Genomic DNA, 7,158 nt, shown 5'->3' on the forward strand with positions numbered 1-7,158 from the left:
AAAAAAAAAAAAAAAAAAAAAAAAAAAAAAAAATGGTAGACCCTGGGTATGGTGGTCTGTTCCTATAATCTCAGAACTTGGGGGAGCTCTAAGATCCATCACAAGACTTTGTATAGAGATCATTGGTAGAGTCTGGCGTCTACAAGGCCCAAGAGGCAATTCCCAGTATCACACAAAACGATAACAAACAAACAAAGAAACGAGGAGATTCATCTACACAAGAGAATTCCACGAGTTACTTAGTTATGTGGCATCCTGCCCTGGAAAGAGGAGAGCCCAGGAAGTGTCTCCACTATGGCTGTGTTCAGTGACTGTGCTCCAAAGAGCATGCCAGGGAGTAGCGGAGTAGGGGGAACGGAACAAATACAGCTGGGAGGAACTGGTATTCCAGGGACCTAAGTCAAATCCACAGTGACAAGTCCTGCCAGTAAGGAGTCACTGGAAAAGGCATATTCCTTCTATCTCCTCCTATCGGCTCAGAACTGCCACATGGACCAATCAAATTATCACACTGAGGGACATTTCAATATTAGCCAGTACTGGTGGCTGACAAGATCCCCAGAAAACCAAGCAAAGTCTCCAGTCACTTTTTTTTTCCCAGGGGAGGCTTAAGGGGTCATGATGGCTGTGTTAGGTGAGACCTTCAGTAGCATTCTGGAGCAGAAAAGGGATATTGGGGAAAACAAATAAAATTACATAAAAGACATGGGCCAGTACTGAGTCATTAACCTTAGTGAACAGACCACAGGAATCTAAGGGGTAGAGGCAGGGATAGCTGGGACGGAGGAATGTACCAGGTAGCTACTGAATCTACAAATATTACAAAAGGGAAAGTTGATATGAAAATGTGGCAGTGCCTACAAAAGGCCAGGGACTCAAGGTGTGTTTCCTGTTCTTAATGGAGCTGCGGGGCAACCACCACCCTCCCCATATCCAAACAGGTTCCAGTGGGAGTGGCTGCTGCCTTGGCAGCCAGAAGCTCCCTGGAGAGGTTTTGTTCTGCAGGTAGCGACAGGATCTCCCCAGAAGCCTGAAGAAGCCAAAGAAATTGTTTGTTTTACCCGATAAGACGCCGAGATAGTGAAGCGAAGGCCACAATCCAAGCCATCGCTCATTAATCCATAATGAGTATCATGACTTCCAGGTACGCTTGAACCTAGGGCCTGATCTCTCTGGCCCTGACCTTGGTCACACCCTAAGCCTCTATCCTGGTCACTGCTGAGCCCTGATCTTGATCAGAGCTGTTGTCATACTCAGAGCCTCGATCCAGGTCATGGCCGAGCACTGGGCCTCATTATTTCCTGAGTGTTGATTCTGTTTACACACACTGAGCTCTGATCTTGGTCTGACTCTGAGTTCTTATCCTGGTCACATACCAGCCCTGATCCTTGTCACCCAGAGCCCTGGCCTAGGTCACGCAGATTGAGAGGTGTCATCTCAGATCTCAGAACAGAGCCTGATAGAAACAAAGGCCTATAGGGTACCCCGCAAAGGGCTAAACGGCAGCTGGCACTTAGATTATGAGGTTCAAGTGCAGCGACTGGCTGAAAGTTGGGTAGTCCAGGGCATCTGGGTGCTCACTCCTGGCCAAGCTTGTTTTTAATCCCCTCTTTTCCTTACCATGCGTAACATCTTGGCTGCCTTCTGTCTTCCTGTAGAAGTGGACACAAGCTTCCCTCAGCCCATGCTGAGGGATCCTGCTTTAGTTCCGGGTTCATTGAATTCCATAGTTGCTACACTGGCTGTTGCCTGCTCAGGCATGTCCTAGCTGCTCACTCCCTAAACATTGCTAGCTTTTGGTGGGGAGACAAGGGCAGGAGGCAAAGACATAGGTAATTTGTTCCTGGTGCCTGGGGTGGCTGGCTGCACCAGTTCTGGCCAGTCTGACCAGCCAGAGCTGGGATACAGGGATGCCTGTGTTTTTGACTGGGAAGTAGCTGGTATTTTTTCTTTTTGTTCTTCCTTCCTTCCTTCCTTCCTTCCTTCCTTCCTTCCTTCCTTCCTTCCTTCCTTCCTTCCTTCCTCTCTCTCTCTCTCTCTTTTTCTTTCTCTTTCTTTCTTTCTTTCTTTCTTTCTTTCTTTCTTTCTTTCTTTCTTTCTTTCTTTCTTTCTTTCTTCCTTTTGCAGAAGACAGATAAGTAAACAAGGGCCTTCTGCCTGCCCTCCAAGTTCCCAGCATTCTTTGGGAAGACCTGACAGTTGGCTGATACACAGGCTGTTCCCGTAAGAGTCTTTACACAGGGACCATGAAGGTAGGCCAGGAAATGTAAACAGCCAGGGCAGAGAACTTAGTAAATGAGGCTGTGACTACTTAGAGGACATTTGCCTGGGTTCCCTTTTCAGGTTCAGTACCCATCAGGTCTCTTTACCCATTGCCAGATAAAATGTTGGCACCTCCTGGTCGGGGCATTGGGTTATATGCTGCCTATGCAGGGCTAAGAGACAGGAGTTACCACCAAACTCCAGACTCTCTCGCTCTCTAACATCCCCTGCTGGCCAAGCAAAGCATAGCTTGTAGAGATGCTGCCCGAGCTGAAGCTGTGTGCAAAGCTTAGCTACCAGGAGTCTGACTGGGCAACCATGGCTGCTCTGAGCTTCAAGAGTGAAGTGGACAGATGTCCCAGCCACGGCCCCTGTGGACTCAGCCCATGAATCACCAAGTGATGTGTTCATTGATTTTCTACAGCGGTGACAAAATAACCAAAACAAACCTCAAAATTCAGGAGAGCCAAGATTTATTTTGGCTCAGAACTTCAGGGTTGTTTGGACACTGTTCAGAGGGATGCGCGGCTGTTAGTTCTGTGGCAAGATAAAATCATGGTGGAAAGGCATGGTGGGTGAAAGCCACTCATCTCGTGGAGACAAGGAAAGTAGGGAGATATACACAAAGAGGGTCCGGGGATCCCTCAAAGTCATACCGTCAGTGCCCTGCTCCCTCTAGGACTTCCTAGCAGAACATATCAGCAGATTAATCACTGATGAAGCTATCGCCATCATGTCTAATTCACCTACTACTAGCTGGAGACCAAGCCTTTAACACATGAGCCTTGGTGGGGAGTATCTCTTTCCAAACAATAGCACCCTCAACTTTCAGCAGATGACTTCCATGCTACTATCTGTGGACAACTGGCCAGAACCTCAGGGGTCCAACATCTCAGATCCCCTCCCCCCCACTCCAGGGTCCTCTCTCTTGTATTCACCAGCCTGCATCATGGCCCTACCAACCTCCTTCTCACAGCCTCCCACCTTCCACAAGAATTCTCCCCAAATTGCAGCTGAATCCTGGCACTTGGTGTGAGCCTACAGGAAGGACGTTCTATGTCCTTCTACAGGGATGTGGAGAGTGAAGATTTGTCCGCTACTGGCCAGCTATCAGCTACTCACGCTACTTCGGAATTCTGCACTCTGACTTTCACGAGCATAGTCTGCTGTGTTTCCTATTTAGACGCTCAGTGCACCAGGTAAGCTGGCCACCAGGTCATGCCTGCATTTTCTCCTACACACCTTATAGTTTGTATGGATGTGCATGCCTGGTACCATCAGAGGTCAAAAGTCCTGGAAGGGAAGTTAGAGACAACTGTAATCTGTCATGTCATGTGGATGCTGGGAGCCCAACGCTAGTCACCGGTCCTTTTCAAGAGCATTGAGTGCCCTTAACCACTGAGCCAATCTCTCCAGTCTGTCTACCTTACTTTTTTAAAACAGAGTCTCTAACAAACCCGGAGCTCCCTAATTTAGGTATGCTTGATAGCCAATGAGTTATAGGGACTTCCAGATCTCCATCCCACAGATGGGGGAGTTACAGGTACGTACCCAATACAGCTTGTACAAGGATGCTGGACATCTAAACTTAGGTCCTCAGGCTTGTGTTCCTGTCACTTTATAGACTGAGGAGTCTCCCCAGATCCTTGTCACCTTCTTATGTCAAGACAATAAAAACAACAAACAAACAAACAAACAAAACCAAACACACAAGCAAAACCAGTGAAGACCTGATTTCAACATCTGCCCATTTTCCTGATCTTTTTGTTTCTTTTGCTCTGATAAAGACAATGACTAAAAGCAATTTGGGTGGGAAAAGGTTGACTTCATCCTAAGGCTTGCGGCTCTTCATGAAAGAAACTCTGGATAAGAAGTCAAGGCAGGGACCTAGGGGCAGGAACTAAAGCTCAGACCGGAGGAGTGCTGCTTGCTGGTTTGTTCTTCATGGCTTGCTCAGCCGGCTTTCTTATACTTACCAGGACCATCTGCCCAGGGGTGGCACTGCCCACAGTGGACTGGATTCTTCCACCAGAATCATTAAAAACAGACAAACAACAGCAAAACCCAACACATGCCTGATGGAGGCATTTTCTCAATTAAAGTTCCCTTTTCCCAGATGACCCTAGCTTGTATCAGGTTGACAAAAATCTAACAAGCACACAGAGTATAAATATTTCCACCATGCCCAGTGTCTGCACATGGGGTTAGAGAGGTCCCACAGCTTAACCAGTTTAGACACACAGAGCATCAAGTGCACAGTTAACAGTGCGGGGAGACAAGGAATCAGAAATGCTAAGGTCTTCAGGATGCTTTCGTGTGCGTTTAGTCAAACTGGCATTTTACTTTCAATAGTGAGTTCTGTAACCAAAGCTCATTTAAAAAAATGTCCTCAAAAGTTCTACAACAGGCTCTTATGACCTAGGGCCAGTTAGCTTTGGGTTTCTAGCCTCAGCTCATGCTACTCCTGAGACCCTGGTCCCAGCTCTGCAGAGTCAAGACCTACTGTCAGGGTGACAGCTTAGAAAAGCAAACAGAGGGGGACAGAAGCAAGGAAAGCTCTGAGTGAAACCGAGGGGAGGGAGCAAAGGGGAAGAGGTAGAGGGAAGAGCAGAGAGCCCAGGAAGCCACGCCCTGCAACGCTATGCATGGGATTTTAACCGTCTTTTGCACTTTTAAACCTTAGCTACTTAGCTTTTCTAACAGTTCTCAGAACTAGTACAGTTGCAAAGGTGTGGAGACCGGGAGGCCTCCCACCTCTGAGCGTGGTCCTTCTGTCCTGCCAGCAAGGCCATACCAGGCATCCAAGGATCTTCTGCAGCGTGCTGACTAATTATCCACGGTGTAACAGGGCTATGGTTGGTGTACCCACTCATTCATCCATCAAAAGGATACCTGGCTCATTTCTGGTTTGGGGCAACTACTAATGCTGCTACTGTGAGCGTCCATGTATGGGTTTTATATGAATGACTGAATCTGTCTCTCTCTAAGATAAACACTCAAGAGTCAATTACTGCTGTTCAAATGGTAAAAGTTCTGTACTTGTTTTTGTTTTGAGACAGTCCTTTGGGTTAATCTGTTTATTTGTTTGATGCTCAAATGCTACATATCATCTTTGTTAATTTTATTTCATTCCATCATAGGACTGTATGTTGAAGTCTACCATCTGACCGACTCTCATCTCTGCTAATGTTTGCCTTATACATGTTGAGGTGATGTTAACTGATGCAGGAACGTGTAGAATTTTATCTCCCTGTTGGGTTTACTCTTTGGCAACTGTGCAAAGCTTCCTGTTGCAGTCACATGACTGAGAGCAGAAACTCTACCTAACTTCTTTTGTTTAATGTCTGCACAGAGTGCACAGAGACTGACTCACCTCTACCTCCTCATCCCACCTTCAAATATCCACATGACGGTCCCAGGCTAAGCAAACAACATGTCTCTGAGGCCCCGGATGCAAGCAGAGATGGGCAAGGCCTGGGAGAATATCCCTTGCCTTTTTCTCTCCAGCTGCTCTCCAACATATTCTTTTCTTCTCTCTCACCAATGCTGAGTTGTGAGTACCCAGACTCGGCCTTACAGTTTCCCTGAGACCCTAAACCTGCCTCCTTAGAATCCAGATCATCCATGGACCCCTCCAGCCTGTGTCCTTTGTCAGGGTCTGGATCTACCCTCTTATTTTATGGCTTAGAAGCTGGACCCCCTCTTTCTCATTCTCCACCCCAGCCCCTTTCAGCACAGACTCCATCCACCCTGGGTTCCTGAAGCTTAGACTTCATTCCTGTGACTCAGGTCACCTGACCACAGCTGCAGCCAGCAATCCTCCACGCAAGTCCAACTACTTGCAAAACAAGTTGGATGAATTTGTCTCAACTTTGTAACTCCAAAAGGGAGTGGGTCAGGTATACATACTCTCAGAATTTCCCTGGATGAACACGAACAGGGAAACACACAGCACCAACATGCCGGGGAGTGAGTTTCCAACATCAACAATTTGGGGACACATTTAGACAGAAGCTGTGCTGAGGATTCTGTCCTTTCTAGGCAAGAGCATCAAGGGAACTCCAGAAGACGTCCTCTATCTTCTCAAGTTTGAAGACTGAGAACAACTCATCAACTCCTTACATTTTTTTTTTAATTGATATGGGTGGTGGTGGCGGTGGTGTGTATGTGTCCTCCTATGTGTATGGGCATGCAGAGACCAAAGGAGGGTGGCAGGTGTCCTGACATATCACTCACTCTCCACTTGCCTCATTCCTTCAGGACAGGGTCTTTCACTGAGGCTGGAGCTAGGCTGGTGGCTAGCAAGCCCCAGGGATCCTCTGTCTCCACCCAACACAGACTGTGCATACCCACAACACATCTGGAGACTTTTTAAAAATTAGGTGCTGGGAATTTGAACTAAAGTCCTCCTGTTTGCCTAGCAAGTACTCTCATGTGCTGTTCTGTGTTGTGTTGGTTTCTTTGTTTGTTTGTTTTGACAACCCAAGCTAGAGTCATCTTGGAATAGGAACCTCAATTAAGAAAATGCCTCCATCAGATTGGCCTATAGGCAAGTCTGTAGGGCATTTTCTTGATTGATGATTAATATGGGGGAGTTAATATAGAGGTACCACTTTGGGCAATGCTACCTCTGGGCAGGTGCCTCTAGGTTGCATAAGAAAGCCATCTGAGCAAAGCCCTGGGAGCAAGGCAATACACAGAACTCCTCCACTGTCCCTGCTTCAGTTCTTGCCTCTAGAGTTCTGCCTTGACTTCCTGCTCTGATGTCCTCTCGTCCTTTCATAATTGACCGTTAGCTGTAAGGTGAAAAAAATCCCTTCTTCCTCAATCTGATCCTGGTCAGTTTCACCATAGAAAGAGGATGGAGATCCCCACTGAGCCATCTCTCTAGTCTCT

At 47.2% G+C, this 7,158-nt stretch overlaps 1 long non-coding RNA gene across 1 annotated transcript; it reads left to right on the plus strand.

Annotated features, from left to right (window-relative positions):
- The first annotated feature begins 2,191 nt into the window (after positions 1-2,191).
- On the plus strand, positions 2,192-5,671 carry LOC110310144. Its single transcript, XR_002379811.1, has 3 exons — positions 2,192-2,252; positions 3,333-3,461; positions 5,615-5,671. It is a non-coding gene; the product is annotated as an uncharacterized LOC110310144 (long non-coding RNA).
- Positions 5,672-7,158: the final 1,487 nt, after the last annotated feature.

Source organism: Mus caroli, chromosome 15 (assembly GCF_900094665.2).
Source record: "Mus caroli chromosome 15, CAROLI_EIJ_v1.1, whole genome shotgun sequence".
Classification (NCBI taxonomy): domain Eukaryota; kingdom Metazoa; phylum Chordata; class Mammalia; order Rodentia; family Muridae; genus Mus; species Mus caroli.